The sequence below is a fragment of the Zerene cesonia genome, chromosome 3 (assembly GCF_012273895.1).
Source record: "Zerene cesonia ecotype Mississippi chromosome 3, Zerene_cesonia_1.1, whole genome shotgun sequence".
NCBI lineage: Eukaryota > Metazoa > Arthropoda > Insecta > Lepidoptera > Pieridae > Zerene > Zerene cesonia.
Window position 1 is genome coordinate 6,066,112 of NC_052104.1, and position 21,841 is coordinate 6,087,952.

General features: G+C 33.8%; 1 protein-coding gene across 3 annotated transcripts in view; it reads left to right on the plus strand.

The window, feature by feature from the left end:
- Window positions 1-21,841, plus strand: part of LOC119836304 (homeotic protein antennapedia) — a 147,177-nt gene that overhangs the window by 31,013 nt on the left and 94,323 nt on the right. Inside the window, exon 2 of one of the 3 annotated variants that reach the window (XM_038361615.1) lies at window positions 5,178-5,223. The exons of 1 other annotated variant lie outside the window; for it this stretch is intronic. The gene's annotated coding sequence lies outside the window, so the exon portion shown is untranslated. Of the gene's footprint in view, window positions 1-5,177; window positions 5,224-12,742; window positions 13,096-21,841 lie in introns of those variants that run through there. One more of the 3 variants, XM_038361604.1, reaches the window with a different exon arrangement.

The window sequence follows — 21,841 nt, forward strand, 5'->3', positions numbered from 1 at the left end:
ACTCGATGGTTCCGTTGATTTTCAATCGATTGGCGATTATTTGATAGGATATTGTTGTCATGTAGACTCATTTTAAAATCTGGTCTGGTAACGCCTCCATGTGAGATCCAGTGATCATTAAAAAAAATAAAAAATAAAAACGCTTAACGAAAACAGTTAATGTCTCTATAATATTTTGCTCAAAGTTTTTAGACGGAAACCTATATTTCTCCGATGTGTCAGCGTACCAAAAACAGAGTCTAAGCAACACACAAAACCGAATCCGGACCACTTAAGATTCCAAAGATTACATGAATATAACATTAACAAATGCCTGTCTAATCCAACATTCTCGCAGGCCACTATTTTAAAATCTTTGTTTTACTTTTATTGTAGCGTTGATTCAATTTTATAATGCCGTTTATAAATCGCGGGACATATTTATGCGGCATATAACTCATGCTGTCGGCTGGACACGTTTTAGTTGAACTGAAATTGCATGATAATTTTGATTAGAATTCACCCGAGTGATGAGCGATGCAACAACACGATGATGTGCGGTGGTGCGGGTTGAATTTAATATTAGATTTTATGATTGATTAATATTATGTTAGGATGTAATCAATATAGTTATTAAAAGAAATAGATGTTTATTAAAATGATTAAATGTATCTTCCGCAACGTTTACCTTGACTTCTATAAAACTTTTCAATGAATACAGTAACTAAGTACGTAACAGTACTTTTTCAATTCATATTATATTGATACTGTTATTATCAACTATTAAGGAAGAACCGTATAAAACCTAAGTTGGTTGACCTGAAAGTAGGTAAATTGATCGACAATCGCTCCGGTATCTTCAGAACTACTAAATTGAGGAAACCACTTATCAACCTCGTTGACAAATCTTTGATGGAATCTCACTGCGGAACGATAGCCTAGTAAAATTGATCTGCTAATCAAGATAAGTAATGTTTACTAATAACCTACATTTCACCCGAAACAAATAATTAAAAAATATTTTTTCTTTTTAAGAAGCCTACACACACGATAGTCAGGTAAAATGTGAATATGTAGAGAAAAAAAAAGTAATAAATCTACACTTTTTCATGAAATCTAAATCTCTGATAACAAAAAGTTTGTGTATTTTTTCAACTGCAACGACATTTGACTATCAAAACATTCTGAGGCACTCGAAACAACTTACATAAAATATGAGGCGACAATCTTTTATGAAAGTTAATTATCAGCCCTATGACAGACGCTGCAATTACGTCACAATAAAACTGTATCAAACCACAGAAGGGTTTATTATATTCACTACATAAACCGAAATAGACAATCAAAAATACTTTTATTCACTACACAGATCGTCTTAACCCCTCAACCCTTTCTATTCGGCTCATAAAATTGGCGAAACGTACAAAAATACGAACATAACGCCATTTGCATAATGTTTTAGGCTTTGTTTTTTCATAGAGGATCGAATTTCAAATGTCACCGCAGACTAAGGGTGCGAAAACATCCATTATGGGGTGCAGGCCGTATTAAAAATCGTTTCGCGTCCTTTGCATTCTTAAGGTTATGAGTTTTGTGATAGACTTAAATGCGAAGGATATTTATTGAAATAATCTGCCTCAGTTATGGTTAATATTTAAGTGCTCTTCATATGATTATAAAAATAGGATAATAACAAATGTGTAAAATTAGAATGATATATAATATTTTCCGTTTTGGACTAGTATTTTCTTTACGCTATAATGTGTGATAAGAAAATATAAACTTAACTACAATTTACCCTTGCATCTTTTTGTACGTAACCAAACTTACTTCGAAGTTATTCTGTATCATGATCCTTTAAACTCGCTCGGAATAAAAATACAAAAGTTGATATAAAATCGAAAGTAAATCGCATTGAAACTGGGAAAGTCCACTAGCTGGAGAATTTAATAGGTCGTAGCTGTACGTGGAAAGTATACGCAATCGGTTGACGTGGTCTCTAGTAACGGTTTACTTGTCCACTGATTTTGTAGATAAGCTCATCGTCCACGTCTCTCTGTTGCGCAGATTGTAATCCGACAGAATGTTATTTAGATATATTATTCTTAGTGGAAAAGTTAATTTCGTATTCCTTTACAGAAGTACCTAGGCTAGCAAACAGGCGAGCGTGTAAGAACTAAATTGTTCGATTTTCAATGAATAAATCAATTTATCTGCACGTTTTGTCACCATCACTACTCATAATGGTGAAGAAAAATATCGGAAGCAAACCGGCATGTCCAAGCATCATCAGTAAATGATCCAATCAATGTAGATTATTCAAGTGTATAAATGAATGTAGATTATTCAAGACAGACAAATTAAGAACAAACCGCCTTTAGATGCAAAATCGAATTTCTTATTTGCCTCGTCACTCGCCTTTCTATTCGTAACAATGTGTAGAAGCGGTATGACATCTGCCAACCCCTACTTGACCAGCGTGGTGGATTATGACCTGAACCCTCATATGAGGCTGTATCCTCGCACTGGTAACCCATATGGGCTGATGATGATGTTGACTCTTGATTAAGTATCTTATTAAACCTTCATGGTCACTTGATTAATGCAGTTCGTATTATTATTAGTGAAATTAAATTAACACCATTTATTAATAAATATTTAATACTTAATGCATTTCGTTAGGACATATTTTATAGACTCCATTACACACTATTAGCACAGACCTACAATTTTTAACTGTGCTGTTAGTGATGTTTAACAAAAGCTATAAACTTGAGAACTTACGATTTGTTTCCATCATCTGCATCTTCGATATTGTTTATGCCTTTCGAACCCCAATCGGATGTCTATTTGGGGTGAATAACAATTATAAATGTCGTTCGAGGCATTTTATTCACCATTCGTTATCATGTAAGCAAAAGAAAAAAGACTGTCTATAGGTACCTCCTTCCTTTATTAAGTTACCTTTTACCGTTATTAAAAAGTAGTGTGACTTAAGAATTACGTTATTATAAAAAACGCAACATATTTATAAAATATGAAATTTACTGCTTCGCGAGAAGAACCAAGTAGAATTATTAACAATTCTTAAAGTTTTAAATAGTTAAACAATGATTGATAGTTAATTGATATAAGGCATATTTGTTTTAATTAGTTTAGCAATTTGATAGCAATGACAAGTTATAGCTATTAGAATATGGTAATTGTGGTGCCTGCTGCAGAGAAAGGGCCTTGAGTGTTTTTAATTTGGCGGAAAATTAATGAAGATTCCTTTATTTTATTTCGCGGATTGTGGTATTTAAGACGAACTCTGTTTTCTTTGCACTGTTTTTATCCTTTTATTAAATTTAATTCGTGTTCGTTTTGTACGTGAATATAAATCAAATGTTTGTTTTGAATACCAACGGCTGAATCATGTGATTTACAACTTAGCTTTAGGCTTTCGATTCACACTAACGCGACGCGCAACATTTATCAACACATAACGTGGCACCCCATAATGGGATATTTTTACATAGGTCCCCTTGGAAAACCAATAAGAACAATAATAAATAACTCTTATCATATTTCGAGTATGCTCCTGGTCGCATCGCGAGAGATCCGAACCAATATATCACCAGGAATTTACGAGGCAAGATACGACAAGAAAATTGCAAGAATGGTGGCGCAATCTATCTTAGTTGGGTTGGCTAAGGGAGGCTGGGGGAGCTCAGGAGCGTCGGGAGGCCGCGGCGCGGGCGAGGGGCCGAAGGGGAAACTTCGAGAGGTTATTAGTCCAAGCATCTGTTGTTGAGCGGGGGCGTGATGAAACTGCTCGGGTACAAGCTAACAAATCTAATTGCTCAGTAGGCGCTCGTGTATAGTGGAGGCTGACAAATGGCCCCTCATGTGGTAGCGCGGTACAAGGTAGCAATTTGTTCAACGCACAGGTCACACATGATAATCGAGGATTTTTGTGTCTAGTAAAGCTATGAGATAACTACAGTTTGCTACCAAGAATGACATGGCGACAATAGTCATGTATATACGTAACGCCTTTTTAACTACACAAATCATGACTTTTTATTTAGCATTACATATACTTTTTACTAAGATGTTCCTATTTCTGTAAATTAACATTTTCAATTTTGTATTTACATCAGAGGATTGTGGATGTCGGAACACGAGCAAAATTCAAAACATCAAAGTTTAAAATCTATTGCCAACTTGAATTTTGGCTACATCCTCGTATGTTTCAAGGAATAGGTGTAGATTCTTTTATATCGGGCCCGCTTGATAACGAAATACGAAAAGTTTAGTTCTACCGTGTACCTACCTCATACAATCTTTTTATGCTTATCTTTCTGTGATTTATGACTCGTTCGGCGTCCAACAACGGGAAAGAAGGAAGGTATACAAAAGTAATTTATTTTTTAAGTTTGTTTTTCTTGTCTTCCCGTCCGTGCGTGTACTCGCCGGGCAAACATGTTTTTGAAGTTGGCATTTTTGAGTTGTCGTGTATGATTTATCTTTGACCCGCGTGTAGGCGGTGCTTAGCCCGATCGGTATTTGGGCTGCCAGACATATATCAGTATAAACAGAGCGTTTATGTAACGTCACCTCTTTTGTTCGAGGTAACGAAAAAGTGAATGAGATTTTAGAAATAAATTAACATTCAAATCTACTTAACTGCTAACAGTGATTTATGGGATCGAGTGTAAGAGTTGTCCTTTCTGGGTCCTGGGATTTGTTGAATTTGTTTTGAAAGTGATTGACAGGCAGAATAAATTACGCTTCACACTAGAAGTACATTCTAAAGTGTTCGTAAGCGTAAAAAACGTTTAATAAATTGTTATGATTATTCATACAGTAAGTGAAAAAATTAAATTATAATTGAATTATCAAAAAATATAGTTGCTACAACTTATAAGGATTGATAACTGATACGACTCATTACCTAACAGGATCATTGCGTTATACATTCAGCATAAGATTAACAGTGCCATTTATACAATAATCACGGTTTAAAGGCGCTTTGATATATTTTCACACGCTTCCTGATAACTATCTTGATATTCGTTCAATTAGGCGTCTTTACCAACCGGACGCGCCATTATTCATTATTCATTACACGACCCGAAGACATATCACCGGAATGATTTATTATTTTAACACATTACGTTTTCGGCTTAATTAAGATTATTTATTTTCGTCCCCAGGTATGCATCTACCAGATTCACGTGTTTATTTGGAGTGAAAGCCGACGTAAGTAACTAGTTTTAATAAATATTTATGTGTCATACATTTATGATGTTATGACGACTGTATACGAGATTGTCGTATAAATTTAATTACGCGGGCGCGGTAATTAAGCTTTATTTTTTATATTAACAGTGTCTGCTGTTGTGAGTGTGTTAAATGTAAGTAGGTATTACGTTAATTGGTTTACATCTGAATTTGCACAGTATAAACGTCTTAATGACCAGTAATACAAACGTGCTGTGCGGTTACAGTTAAAATGATCTACATTTTTTTTAAATACATGAGAAATTATTGACGACAAACTTGTGTAGGTATTGAATAGTAGCGATCATACATAGCTTATTTGACTCAGTAATGATATAGTTTTCCACTGGTGAAAGAATTTTTGTTGGTCCAGTCCGTCTAGTAGGTTTTGCGTGAAAACATTACAAACAGACATTCAAATACATAAATATTTATTTTTAAAATATTAGTTGTTTAGATTGTCGCAAGCGTCAAATAAAACGTCAAATCAAGCATAGAAGAGCTCGGCCCGAGGCTGTGTCCAGCGAAAGAGCATTGCATTATGAAGATTGCACATCTAGCCAAGCCAAGTAGCGGACTAACGTTCGTTGCCAAAAATCACGCGATAAATAATAGAGGGCAAGCTGCATGCATTATAGCTGCACCTTATCTTAGTGAATTTGAAGCCAAAAATCGTCCATTAAATATGCATTAAAATTACCTGTCTCGAATGAAAAATAAGCGAAATTTACGACCGTTTAAACCGCTTGTTGGTTACGTGACAAATTGCGGCATGTTATATCGAATAAATGTATATTAAGGTAGCATTGAAGGTATCTCAATGCATAATAAGTGCAGGAACAAAGATCTGCGAAACCCTACGCTCAGATTTCAATTTAAAGTTAAAACCTGTTAAAAACGTCAACAAATAACATCTATCAGCGTTAATGTATACCTACGAGATCTTATCCAATAGTAATTTATGCGGTTACGCATACGAATTTCTTAATTAAATACAATTTCAAACATTTATTACGTATCGAAATATCATCACCTATAACTTATTTTTAATTAACAGCATTCCAATAACACTTCAAATGAACGGTTATAAAAATGGATTCCCTCAAGCGCGATAGTATCAATTTCAATTATAATAGGAAATGTGGATTTATATATTCTAAGCAGGCGTTGGTCACAGCCTCCTCAATTAGATGCGTCGCGGATAATATTATATAACTGGATTTTCTATTAAGTGACCAGTTTGTTTAGTGCATTACATAATTTGGGTATTCCCATTTGGATCTGGTGTGAGTTTTGCGTTTGTTGTAATGTTTATGTAAGACCTTTTGCTATTCGCACCAAATACATTATCATAACTTGTTCAACATACCTACGCGTGTGTGATATCCATTTTAATTGAGGCTGGGAAAAAAGTAATTGTGTAAATTGGTCGTGTGAAAAACGGTATGAAGTTTTTTATGTATTTATATTTGTTAAGTTAAAAATATTCATACATTACTATATCGAACACGTGATCCGATATTTGGGCTATGACATATGTTTAGCATAGAACCCTACGAAGATATCTCTTCGACTATAAAAAGGGTTTTCAGTTCTTTAAGATTACTCACTAATTAGATTTATAAATTACAAGTCTTTTTTTAACATTAAAAGTAATGAAATACGGATACAAATAGCTCAAAAGAATAACAATACAATACGATCGAGAGTATTTACTATTTAAAGTTATATAAGCACGTGCTTTTATTTTGAAATTAAATATTAATAATTTATATTTTAAACGTAAAATAATAAACATAAATCCGTGTTTTCCCATGTCTGTTACCGGACATGCTCCTCAAAGTGCCAACGTATCAGCCCACTCATTGTCAACATCATTGTCCTTTGGTAACTGCCAAGATTAATACAACTGAGTCCCCTACGATCGAAATCATATTCAATTATACGACAATCCCGTGACAAAATGCAGAAAATTCATATTTTATATTGAACAGCACAACTTTGTCCTCTTTATATTTTTGTGTCTAGATATTGAAATAAATTTCCTATAAGTTGTTATGTATTAAGTTTTATATAAAATACACGATTAAAAAATGTTAACCTTATACGGGCACCAATTAATCGGTATTTATGCGCTTAACTTTTCGGTTTGACTTATTTTTTTTTTAATACACATCAATCATGAAAAAAAAATCGTGGTTTGAATAATCCACATTCCCTTGCGGTAAAAATGTATACTCGAATCCCCGCGAAGTCATCTCGAAGTCATCTCGCAGCTATCTCGAAGTCATCTCGAATAAGGCTCAGCATAGTACCTGAGCACGCGGCTTGGTGCCAACTCTCGTCGATTGTTATTCACCGGTCCTCTGTTGACATCGCGCGCTTACGACGAATACCCAATGCACGGAATTTTTACAAACCGCGCTTTTTGTATGGCTACTTATAGATTCAGATAAAATTAACGCGTCGCTGATGTCTTTAAGTACGCCGCTATTGCTATTTTTGGGACTTATTCAAATAGCCCTGGTATTGCATAATTGTTCGTGTATGAGTAGCATAGTAATTTGGAGAAGGATGAAAGTAACACACTTTTATTTGTGGTAATAATATCTATAACGATATGGATTTATCTGTATTAAATAATTTTGATGCGTTATTTATTATCAATAAAAAATGTATGAAGGAAACGATTATACCTTCAGCATGCATTTGAAATAACGTATTTTTATATAACAAGGACAAAAGGATAGGAAGTCAATAATACAATTAGTTTATATATTCTAGTATTCAGACCACAATAGAATACAAACAATGAGTCTCATAAACTATCCTACGGTGAGGCTAGGAGATACAATAAATATATGCACATTTGAATCATTTGGCCATAATTCACAGTCTCATTAAGGCATAGTTAATTTAAAGCTAACGGAAATGGATCTCTTGAAGCATTCGCCTTAAATAATCTAAATTATTAGCTTGAATATTCCTTTACTCGTTTGTTTTGGCTAATGGCTATTTGGAGTGTGGCGAAATAATGAGTTCTTTTTTATTTAAATTGATAACTAACTTAATTGATATTCTGCTGACTAAATAGTGCTCGAGAAGAAATAGAAAATACATACTAATCACTTCTTTATGAATTGCATAAATTCAATTTAATTAATGAGATAAATGATTCTGACAACTTAGTTCTATTTTTAAATAAACATTTTCCTTTAATCTTTGAACTCGCATAAATTTTACTATTCCTATGTATAGGCATAACGAAAACCAAAAAAATATCTCAAATTTTGATCTACTATATTCACAATTAACAGTTATTGTTGATCCGTCATTACCATTTCCGTTTGTTTATTGAAAGCCGACGCAATCATTGTTTTGTTATTCCATACTACAGTTAGCTGCTTATAATTAAATTCAATTGATAAAATTTATTCCGAACACAAAGTAATCTGGAAGGCAAGTCACAAGCCGTCCGACTTTGGGTTTCAAGTATTCCCGCCTTGTCTTAGCCCTTCGTATCTACACTAACATATGAATGAGAGCGCTATCGGGTTCAGGACAAACTGACAGATGTATTCGTTCCCATGTTAGAAAACATAAGTGGTGTGACTGTCACATGGCATGCACTTGAATAGATACATCTTGATACAAAGCGATCCCAACAAGAGGCTCTTATGTGAGCGACATCATACCTAAGAATAAATACATCAAACCGTATCGACATTTTAAAATTACAATCGTGACTTTCCTCCGTAGATGTTGAAAGCTCACGGCGATGTTTTATTTAAAGTAAAGGCGCGAGATCCATAAATCATTTACTGTCTTTCACCTCGATTGTTCGATTATATTTTAAAGAATAAATCGTAACAGAATACGAGCCTAATTGCGCCGTTCCATGCGGTGTCGTCAGTTGTAATAAAGAACAGGTCCATCGTATTTACGTAGTAAAAACCGCGTATATTGTGTTGAAGCGGAAAAAAATTGTGGCAAGTATTATTTAAGAGAGATGTGAGAGAATTTCGCTCGCACTAATTATAATAAGTCAGAAACGGTACGCAATTAATCCCATTTGTTCTGCCGCTGTTATTAACATTGGAATTAGGAAAAACTGGTTCAGATGCGAATAAGAAGTGGATTTAAGTGTCCAGTATAAATCAGATTCAGCGAAGTGCAAAAGCTGACGCGAACTCAATCACTTATTTACATATTTACTTTACCGTTGACAAAACATTTCAAAATGGTAATAAAGAAATAACCTTTTACTTTTGAGAAGTAACCGACTGAATTGCTGGTTTATTAATTAACGATAATTAGCAATGAATAGCTATTACTTTGAAAAGCAATATTGGACAATAATGTTGTAATCGAATTTATTTAGAATTAAATTCTATATCAATACATAGACAACACTATCCTTTACACGTCGTACTGAGTAAAAAAGTGTGGTTAATATAATTGTTGGACTATAGGCGGCTATAATGTCTTCATCAATAACTGATAATTTATCTACAGCACGATCGGTACAAGACGAAATTGCGGCCGCCGGCTCCCCTTTGTAATCAGTGCAGAATTATAAAGCCATTGCAACACCGCAGGCTCCGATCCATAAGTTATTAAGAAAGTTATATCTCAATGATTTCAGCGAATGACGATATGAACGTCACATGATTTACTTGTATGGAGCCTTGTATTTGCACTTCATAGTAGTAAAATGATGATAAATTAATACATTAAAATGTCTAAATATATCGATACGACAATGAAAAGTTCTATCGCATGTATTCACAATAATTATGGCAATAAAAGAATCTGCAGAAACCAATTGATGTTAGCAGACTTAGTTATAACGTATCTAACATTAAATATGGCAGTTGAACTAGAAGAATAGTAACTGTATTACGCCACGTAATTAGGCAGCTCATGAAAAAGACATAAATAAAGTATTATAGGCACCTACTTTTGTTGATAAATAAATTAGAGAGTACAATATAAAGAGATTTTCAAAAACACCATTACCAAACAAAAACTTTTGCAGATTGGATTCAAACTTAAATACAAGATCTTGAATGTCTTGAATCTGAGCCATTGCCAAGATTAACAAAAGTTATTACAATGCAATAAATAACAACCGAATTATTATATAATAATCCTAAACACCTCATCGTAGAGCATTAACGTCCTCGAAAGGGTTAATAAAACAATACATAAAACACAAGTGAGATGGTTGAACAGATGTATTCAGTACAGATATATTTATACGGGGTGGATTGATGTATATCATTAGCTTTAAGATCGAACGGTCTTGTTTACCAAAGATAAACTCGGCCACTTGAAATTTTCGGTGGCTATTTTAAACGAGCTCTTTTATTAGTTTTAAAAAAGGCCGTTAAGATTAGAGCGTTCGAGGGTTAGCTTTTTGGTATTTGAAATATTAGGTGGGAGGAATGGCACTCCTACGCGCTATTAATAGCTTTTTTATGGTCTCCTTTGTAAGTACATGACTTTTTGTTTTAGCGGCTAAACGATACGGCTGTTAATTATCTTAAGTGCTATGAAACAATCATATAAATTATCACCTAATTTAAGTGTAACATGCGTTCAACGAGATTAAATAATTATTTAACATTTGGTCATTATGACAATAACTAATTTTATGGTTTTTATTATATAAACTATAATAGTAACTTGTAATTTCAATGATAAATCATAATATAACAATCATCGCTTTATTATCCACTCTGTTTCATCGATTTTATTCACATGTTTCTAGAATCTATGGATATACCATACTATTTTTAAAAATTCATGCTTCGCTACAAAACCTAATACCCTATTGACAATAATTGATATTATTCATCAAAACAATAATTTTTGATACCCTGTTAATATGTTTTGTCCGCTCAAACAGAAATTTCAAGTGTTTATAGTGATGACGAAATTTTAAAATAAGAATTCAGAGAGGGATTCGCGATTTAACAAAACAAGGCGACAAGAAGTCATCTTTGGTATTTTTAATGCACAATCTCCTCAAAAGATCGCGAGATAAACGGTAAAAATGACTCTTTTAAAGCATTTCTCTCACTGGCGCAGTTTGTCATTTAGCACACCCTTATCGATGCTTGTGCCAGATAGCTCCGTGTTTATGTCGCTTAAATTAAATCGCCTGTGTTGATTATCATGACATTGCTTTTTATATATTCGCAGATTTATTTCACTCGAAACAAGTCTTTTGTTTTGTACAATAACACATCGCTCGCGTCTTTTATTTACCGTGCGACCGTTTGTTTAGTTGTTTTGATCGTTATTTACATGTCTATCGTTGCGGAATAAAAATCGATTCAGCTGAACATAAACGTATCGGGCAATAACAGAGCATAAATGGTCATGTAACGCCCACGGAGCCGAGCGGCTCGTAATAAAATTATTATCACATAAAATTCAATATAAACACCATAACATTCTATAAAGCTCGCCACGATTTAAGTTAACATCTTCATTAGGGATCGCACGACCTCCCGATTGCGGGGACTCGATGCAATTTTCGAATCGAGTCGAGTTGTGCTTTGGCTCAGTAATTTGCGTTGGGTCCCGATTTGTTAGCCTGTAGTGTTGTACCACGATTCGGAAAGCGCTCGACAATTTCTAAGACGTTACGTTGGGTAATTTTCGATCGCGGAGGATTGGCGCTTTCGAGGTGCCCAGGCTCCACGCCGTAATTGAGGCTTGGGGCAGGTCGTAATTTTCAAATTGCAAGCTTTGAACGTTTGCTTCTTATTGTTCGACTTCACTTAAAAGTATTATACTTATTCTTATATTACATTTGGTGTTATGATCAGTAATTCAAAAATTTATTTCAAAGATAACGAATGTGATTGTTTATGTTCTGTCTGTCGTATTTTTCATATTTGCAGAACAATCAATCATTAACTTAATCGAGGTATTTAAATCAGTCTTGTTTTATATCTTTCACATAATTGATCAAAATCATGAAAAAAATGGCTAACTAAAGAATAATTGTTATAATTTGTGCAAAACCACTTGTGTTATAACTATTGTAATAAAAATACCTAAAGACTTATTTGTAAAGCTGGGTGATTTACGATCCACCTTACCGCACCACCATAGACACCTAATTGTATTACATTCCAAAAAAAAAAAAAAATCGATGCATTATCCCGTCAGTTGACAGGTAAGAAATCTTGTTTTTTAAATATTACTCATCGTATTCGATTTGGGAGCGAGCTATGGAGCTTTATCACCACCTACTCGGTATCCCGCGGTTCCTCGGCTCCCCAAACTTTAATCTAATGCGACACACATTCTGCTATCCGTCTCGCTCTAACCTAGCGATATTAGGCGGCGACGAACTATCGCTATCTCGCACCCCACTAAAATAGACTGCCCAAGCGCAACGCGCCGTGTCAAAACTTTTGTGTAATGGCTTACGAAATTTTCCCCTACCTCGTCACTTTTTTCTACAGTCGAGCTTGTGGGTTAGGGTCGTAGAGTTGTGTTAGGAATTTTTCTATATGCGATGTCGTGTTTATAGTTGAGCATGCTTATATGCAATGCGCGGCAGATGCCTTCTCAATCGCTAGCCTTTTACTATTATACAATGAACAACAGTGTCAGTTGTAAATAAGGATTAGTATAGACAATACGTATCGGACAAGTGTATGAGCTTCGTGCTTCTTATACAGCGCAGTTATTTATTATTCACTAATTAGTGGTCCAATAAGATACTTATTGAACTTACAGTGCTATACGTGATACTGAAGAATATATTTGGAGTGTTCTTGTGACATCACAAATAATAGTGCTTTTTGCTTTAAAGGATTTATGTTAATTGTAAGTAGTATTCGTTTAGCTTGCATATTTTTGTTTTTTTTTTTCTAGAGCTCCATTTTTAATTTATAGTAATGTGGAAGTTTGGAAAATGAAATATTTTTCAAATAGTTTAACCAGCAATTACGTCTTATTATGATTTTATTAATATGCTTATTACCTAAGCCCTATATCTAAAAGATGCATTGTATAATAATATGTAATTGTATATTTAGTAAAAAAAAATGTTAATTAGGTATGGTAGTGCCATAGGTAGTAAAATATCGCCTGAGCAAAATGAAATTAGTTGAATAAAACTCGTCACTTCAATGAATTGCAGTAACATATATAAATTATAAATTTGGGTCCAAGTCAAACTCCTTAAAGATCAACTTGGAATGTATCGAGATAAAGGATGTCATCCGAAGTATCAGACCTTAAAGCGAAAAGCAAATAAAGTTCATTATGTTCTTGAAAAAGTGTCTTAATCTCAATGAGATAGAATTGAATTTATCCTGGCAATGTGTGGACGTCGATTTACTTTTTTTGACCCATTCGGGATAAAACTTTTGACCCAGCGCTGAGAATTCATAATATCAAAGGTCCGACGTCCGCTACGATGTTCTTCGAAATAGTTTTTTAAAATGAATATTATTTTTATGTTCTAATTTGTTCCTTGGAATATTCAAATAATTACTAATTATAGTACCATATGAATTTACATACTTAGAATGCAAATTAAACCGATTTGTATAGAAACGTCGGTATTATTTTACTATTAATTAAGAAAAGATTCAAATCATAATTAAAAAATGATTAAGCATATAAAATATTGTCATTCGTGAATGAAGCTCGACGCCGAATTTTATCGCTAAAAGAGACAGGATTCAGTACTTTTATCACTTAGGTATTTTTGTCAGCGACTTCCTCAGATAGCGGAGGCTTTCTGAGTCGCGAGGAAATGAAATTCTTATCGTGCCTTCGGAGAAAGAAGCTCACTGCTCTGTTATCCGCACAGGAAATATGTAGAGGGGGAACCGCGGCATGCAATAACCAACATCTGATTGCTTAAAGGAATCAGGAAAATCTCTGGCTCAATCTAAAAATGTCTCGTAGTGCTTAGTGAAGAGCCTTAGATTAACGTAAAGCGATTGTTTCCATACGAAGTGGATTGAATAACTTTGAGAAAATATTGATATAGTGATGAGTTATTGGAGTTACATTATTTTTTATAGAGAATTTTTCTATAATTGTATTTAAACGTGGAAAATAACTTTATACTCTTCATCCTCGTTTGCAATTAATGAATATAATTTAGATAGTACAGTAGTAATGGTGATTAAAATTAAAATGCTGCTTAATTATTTATATTGATAAAGCGGGTAACTTTGTATTATGTTAATAAATTTAAACTTAAATAGGGCGTATTGATATGCATTAGTCGTGTTGGCGACATATAGAATATACACTGCACCTAAACGATATGATGTATCGGGGCCATACTTTATGAAAATGTTGTTAAATTTTATGATCATTATTATGCATATTCACGGAGCGGTTTAACGTTCGAAATCACAGAGCTCGCTTAAAAACTTTCAACAATGATGTCCCCTTTTTCATTCTGACGCTACACAAAATTTACGATCGGCCTGCGTTCGAGCATTGCGTGCTTGATGTTTCTAAAAATGTGTCAACTTTTTTACAAACTTCTTTCATTTAGCGTCTGGCCTTCCAGTGTAGCCTTGTGATATTATTCCATTGTTCATTTTTTAGTATCTATAGAAATGTCTCCGGTATAGCAAAATAAACAAGGGAACGGCATGTGGTAGTGAAATCCGACTAAATATGCTTTTGAATATTATGCCATCTAAAAAGGGAACACCTTCTTTCTATATTTTGTTGCACTGTACCTACGCTTTTATTTCACACTGTTAGAAAAAAGACTTACCTACCACTTTTCTGGAGGAGCCACCTACCTCTTTTCGGATAAGTGTATCGGACATGAGTTTTTTCATAAAACGGTAAGGAAAGGCTCAAAATTGTATTACGAGGTATATTAATATCCAATACATTTAAACCTTAAACTCTGATTCTTGTAAAAAGCTCTACTATCACCATGACATAGAGCACCCCACAGAAATATTTATTACATAAAGCCATAAATAACGCAGCGCCAAAAGCCTATTATTCAAACCGTTCTGTTTCCAGGGAGATAAAATCCTAAACCTCATCGAAGTGTACACCTATTTCATACTTATCAGTATGCACAAGACATATTTGCATAATCGGTTTATTTTTATAAATGCTCCTGAGGAGATAACCGCAATTATGTTCCGACTGCCGCTCATAATAAAGCGCTCATTAAAACACATTTAAAAACGGTTCGAGATTGAAAAATATTAATTTCGTGTAATTCATAGATTGTTATGATGTATGCGTAGGAAAAATAAATGTGTTGTATTAAATAAAATATTCAGATTTTTATGTAGAGATAAATTATAAAAACGTTTTGATAATTTTTAAAAGATTATGTTTCAATATTTTATATTTCAACATAAAAACAATATATTATATAATACTGCAATTTGCCCGAAAATATTTTCATAAATGTTAGTCATATGAGAAAATGAATAATTTCCTAAAGTGTTGACATCTACGTAATAATGTCCAGGCTGACATTTATGTTCACTCGTAAAAAATTGCAATTTATTATTTGTTTTTATTACTCCACATTCGAATTTCAAGCGAAAAAATGTAAAGGAATATTCGTTATTCATAGTCTATTCAATATATTTGCATTCCCGCTAAAGTTAACTTAAATTTGTGATTAGACTTTGAATAATACGTCTCGACGTTGGCTTCTAACCTCTATTTCGGAGTCCGATTACACGGGCAACGCAAATATATGGCTATTTTATTCGACGCAGTCATAAAGTTTACGGAAATGTCGTACAGTGACAGACGAACAGCCGAGCATAGAAAAATAGATAACGTCATAAAGTAACCGTGTAGTATTAGTGTCGCCGCAAATGGAAAAACCGAATTCACCTGAGCTTTTTATGCTAATTACGTGAGCCAATAGTCTGTTTTTAAGGCATTCAAGCCGTGTGTTCATATTACTGCTTATTCGAATTTCAAATTTAGAAATGCGTGGGCGCACAAGAATTAGGTGGTGTTTAAAAAGATTAAAATCAGTCGCATGCTTGAGTAGGTAGGACGTGAAATATCGTTTTATCTAATATAAATTTTGCTTGCACGTCGAGTTTATCTTCTAATGAGTACCTACTCGGATGTCCATACTATATTATACAACTCCATGTCTATATCCGACTGAGTGCACCTGATTATGTAAAGTTATACGAGTAATGACATAATATATTTTAGAAGGAAATTAAAATAAAGTATTCAACAAATTATACAGAAGATTATGATTGCATGTATAGCAATTTTTGTTTCATTTTTCAATTTATTAAAAAATGCTTATTGAAAGGAACCCCATAGATAGTTAGGCACATCTTTTCAATATATACGTGAAACTTTAGAAGTTACACGTCACAATTTATTTAAATAAATTAAAAGCTTATGTTTTATCATTGTTGTCATTTCCTATAGTCCTAATTGACATATAATAAAAATAAATATGTATATTTTACCATAATCTGTTTACATCTTAGATAAATAATGTCCTCATAAATAGATGTTATTGTTTCCATAGATCTAAGAATATCAGAAGCGTCACTTTAATATTCAATAAATTAATAAAACAGAAATCAAGAAGATATTACGTGCATTTGCCACCTGGACGTTAGGAGTTGTTACATAGTTGTAAGGGTGTACCGTAGTTGTACGACGAGAGCTTTTTGATTAGCCTCCCTTTACAAAACCCGCCCAAACGCTCCCAATTATGGCGAACTAAATTAGTAACACTTTAATAGCTTTTTAATTCTAGTCATTAAATAAGCAGGTAATTCGCGAGATCAAATCTTTGTAACTCAAGACGTTCCAAATTCTTTTAGGTTGTTTTTTTTTTTGAGCGCGCTTCCCGTTGCGCGCCGGCCCTGCCCTAGTCGCCAGTTGTGCCCAACCCTAATTTTAATGGCTGCTCTGCCATATCCGGCTATTTAAGTATGGAAGACGCTCTTTTATTATTTTTAATTTTTTGCGCTATCCCGATTTCGTAGATTTCCGAAACAAATAATAATAATTGTATGAGTACGATTATAAGTTAGTTAAAGAGTACGGTTGAACTTTTCAAATTGATTTTAAAGCATTAAGATAACTGATCAAATACGTTCTTCTCATTGGATCCACTGTAATCTAGATAAACTCCGTAACAAGCAGAGCTTGATGATCGAAGAGGCATAAAGTGTTAATCGATCATTTTTTCCGCCATCTTTACTATGATCAATCAGCATGGAACGTAAGGTAAACGTAACTTTTTATATATGATCTAAGCCGTTTCTAAAACATGTCAATGGGAATTATAACACCGGAGGCGTAACTAATTGCCGTAATTAAACTGCAATAAATCAGTCATTTATGGGCTGGCTATGTAGAGTAGCTGTTTTAATGCATTGTTTTTACTCTCTTACAAAGGTGGGATGGACTCTGAATAATTATCAATGCTCTTATTTGTTTTGCCATGAAAAAATAAATAAAAATAAAGTTGCTTTGCCGTTGCGTTGTATCCTTAAGTTTTTGTAATTAAAATTATAGATATGCCGTTCGGTATGCTACAGTAATTCATTATATTTGCAATTATATTTAACTGTATGTAAGAAATTTTATCATTTGCTCCCCGTTATGTGAGGAATTTTTATTCGCTGCATAATATTTATAATGCGGGCTGTTTATAAAAACGAACCTGACCGATAATTAATAAAGGCTTAATAAATCAAACGTAGGTACAATGTCTGGCTGTTCAATTACGATGTTACAATTATCTTAATTTCATATAACATCAGAGGGCATACATGAAGTGCACTTAATTTAGTGAGATAAGTGTGCCATAAAGCGGGTACCTTTTCAGACTGAATTAATTAACCCCTCTCGGATCGGATTCGTGTGTTGGAGCGTATTAATACAAACTATAAGTCATCGGAGCTGCACTCGCGGCCAACCCTTCCGCGCAAGCTGATGCATGAGTTACGAGTGTGTCGGACGGGCCTCATCGACCCCGCCGCGCCGGCCGATCGATACACGCTTTTTGTTATATTCAACCCGTAATTGCTGAAAAGTTTTCACGCCGTAGTCCCGGTCACGCGTATTTTATTACTATGAAATTGAATTATTTATGACGCAATGCACGGTGAGCGTCCATTGTGAACGCCACGCAGCCGCCGCTGAATTTTAATATTGAAATTATGTATTTATACACGCGGGATTGTGCGATTAGTATCGCTCCGACCCGACGCTCGTCACAAAATGACATATCAGCGAGAGAGGCTTAATTGCGTCGGCCCTAAAGCCTTGCATGAGATTTATGTATATCCAATCCCGGCCGCCTAATCCCGCTCTTGCCCGGGTCAATTCGACCCCGGAAAAGGTTTTCCCGGTTATTTTCCGTGGAACTTTTAATCCAGCTGAATACCGACATACATCATAGAGGATTAAGAGGTTTAAATTGGAAGTTACCGACGTCCGAAATAAATTTAAATCGGCTGGCAGCCGGTATTGTGATATCGGTGCTGATGCTAAATGGGGACCAATTTATCCATAAAGTAAATCTTCTATTACTTTAAGCTTAAAACAACTAATAGACGTTTTTCACCCACTAGACTCATCTATCAATATCGCTCTGTATTAAACCGGCCATACCACTTAGTAGGTATTTTATTGAGGTCGTGTCCCATGATTGCTATTAATTGATATTAATTAAAACCTCCAAATATTTATTTCAATAATACAATAACCATCCTAGATGTATTTTTTAATAAATTATTAAAGACTTGTTCTAGTAATTCCCGTACAACAATACCTACTGCCATATTTCACTCGTTCCCTTTTCAACTGCAAGATTAAAAGGATATCAATAAGAGCCCGATAAATCATTGGAAACCTCTGACTGTGACCGACCCTTCGGAGTGGACACCCTTCTGAAACACCTGACCACCACATAGTATTATCCCATGCCCCAATATTAAATCTAAATGCTATAAATATTGTAGAGGTTATACGAGCAAGTATTTTAATTGTGTTTTACCGATGAAACTATTATTCTTTATTCTATATAATTCCTGGTACTTTTTTCCTGTAAATCTTCATGTGGTCTTTTAAAAAAAGAGTTCTTAATTATGATTGTGTGAAGAATTAATTTATTAAACGAACTTAGTGAAATTAACTCCATAGCGAGTGCATTTTGATACGATTACATAATTTTATGTAAACATTTTGTAATTTATTACAAATTCTAAGTTCAAGTCCGTCGAGTGTTTGAATAAATTAATATTAAATGTTAACTCTGTTGTTAGTTATTGATATCTCATATAACCATAGCTGATCAAAAATCCTACGAGGCGATAGGTCAAGAACGCTCCACTCCCTAAATATTTAATACATTAGTTTAGTGTTACAACGGGTTTTATAACTAGCGAACTCAAATGCTGTTATCTTGAATTAAGTTTTCTTTAAAATAATGAGTAATAAATTATAAATAGGATTGATATTGAACCAGAGTTGAAAAATTTTGCAATACATTAAGAGTGTAGTTACTAAAAACTAAAGGAAAAAATAGCTCATCGTCGTCGTGATTAGTTCATTTGCATGTCTATTTATTAATCATGAGTAATAATTTGTTAAAAAGATATTTAACATCTAAAACAAGCAAAATTAATATGTCTATAATATTCCGATAATTACAATTTAAAGCTGGACAGTTCGTAGGTTTAAACGCTGTAATCTGTGGGACTACTGGGAGAAACTTTCAAAAATGTTGTTCACAGGTGAATGTATGCACATGTTCGTGATCTCTGTACTACAGGATATGTACGTACATGATACAAAACCGGAGGTAGACCACCAGCTACAGATAAAAAGCGTTCAAATGTGGTATGTGTAACTAAATGTATATTGAGCAATTTTATCTATAATGAATTAGTATTCCACATAAGGAATTTGGCAATTTTCTATTTCCTGTACTATATTTATTTATTATTTATTTATTATATGACAACAAGAAGGTTTCGATTGTATTTTTGAGCTTTATTTTTTAATTCAATAGCAGTTATTTTAAAATACGCATTAATTTTAATACTTTTCTCTTATTACCGGAAACGATAAAACGTAAAAAAATTAATTTAAAATAATACTTTCATCAATATATCATCAATTTGTACCTAGTTATATGAGTTATATAATGTATTAGTATAAGTGCTTGTTAACAACTACCAGAATGAAGCATAATTATTTATCCTAAAATTAAATTAATCGCCCATATTTTATATCCTAGTTTCGAAATTTAAATGCATCAAACTCTACTAGGATAAGGCACGATGCACGTGACTACACATGGATTGCGATGAAAACATTCTAACCATTCCAAGCCTCACTTAAAATAACAAAAGCAATGAAAAATATAGATGCGGTAATATTTCAAGCCCAGAATAACTTAGTTGCGAAGTCGCCTCAGCTAATCAAGTGTGAAGTAGCTTTACGGGGGGTCGTCTAAAGGGTGTAACAGAAGGGTTGGGCCAGAGGCACAGTACAGGACTTCGGTGATTAATGCTCGCGTAATTGTTCCCACATAATGTACAATAACTCGTGTAGATAAACACTAAGCCGCAAGAAATATTTATGAGACTATAGATAGAGACAAATTGTGGCTGCACTGAATTTAACGAATGTTCTTCATGTACCGCCAATTTGCATTGGTGTGGGAAGAGTAAGGAATATTCGTGTTAATAAATATGATAAATTCGTTTAAATTATTAAACAATTCGCTTTACGGATGGTTTGATTTCGTTACTCGAATCTTCTTATTTCTTGCGAGTATAGAAATGTACATACAATGTTCAAGAAAAAATCCATAGGTTTCATAGCAATAATCGTTGCGGAAATAGTTCTACGGTATATGTTATTGTGACATAACGGAATAGTTTTATGTGAAAACATATGAAAAAAAAGTGTTAACATGCTTAATAACTCATCCTGGTTAATTTGAAAATATGTGTCATTAAAATAGTTCCAATAAAATGTTGAAATGGTCAATAATTAATGCTGGTCAATTTCAAGAAAGTTTATTTGTTACAAAAATTCTCAACCGAAACTTTATACATTAATTTTTCCCTCAGTAATTGTAAACATTCCAAAAGTTAGCTCGTATGTAAGGGTCGAATAGACCCCAGTCCGGTCTATATTAAACCATACCACTTTACGCAAATAATTACACTACAATCGGGGTCATAAATACCTTTAAAATTGTTAGCGCCCTTATGCCTACCCGCAAAGATATTTTATTTTCTAATATTGCCCTTTTCTCATAATATACCTCTTCTTCATGATCAGTGATTACTAATACAAAAGAATTCGACACATTAATTTCTATTCTGCAATGGAATAATAATCTTTGTAATACAGAACCCATTTTTCTTCTTTTTTTGGCATCTAGTAGTGTATTTCAGATTATGTAGGCACCATTAGTTTCAAGTAACTCTAAAATACCTTACCACAGTATATTTAAATTTAGTAAAAAATTACATATTCTGTGGACAAGTGGTACACATCTTTGAGCACATCAGTGCGATACGGGAAGGCAGACAGTGTGTGTAAGGTT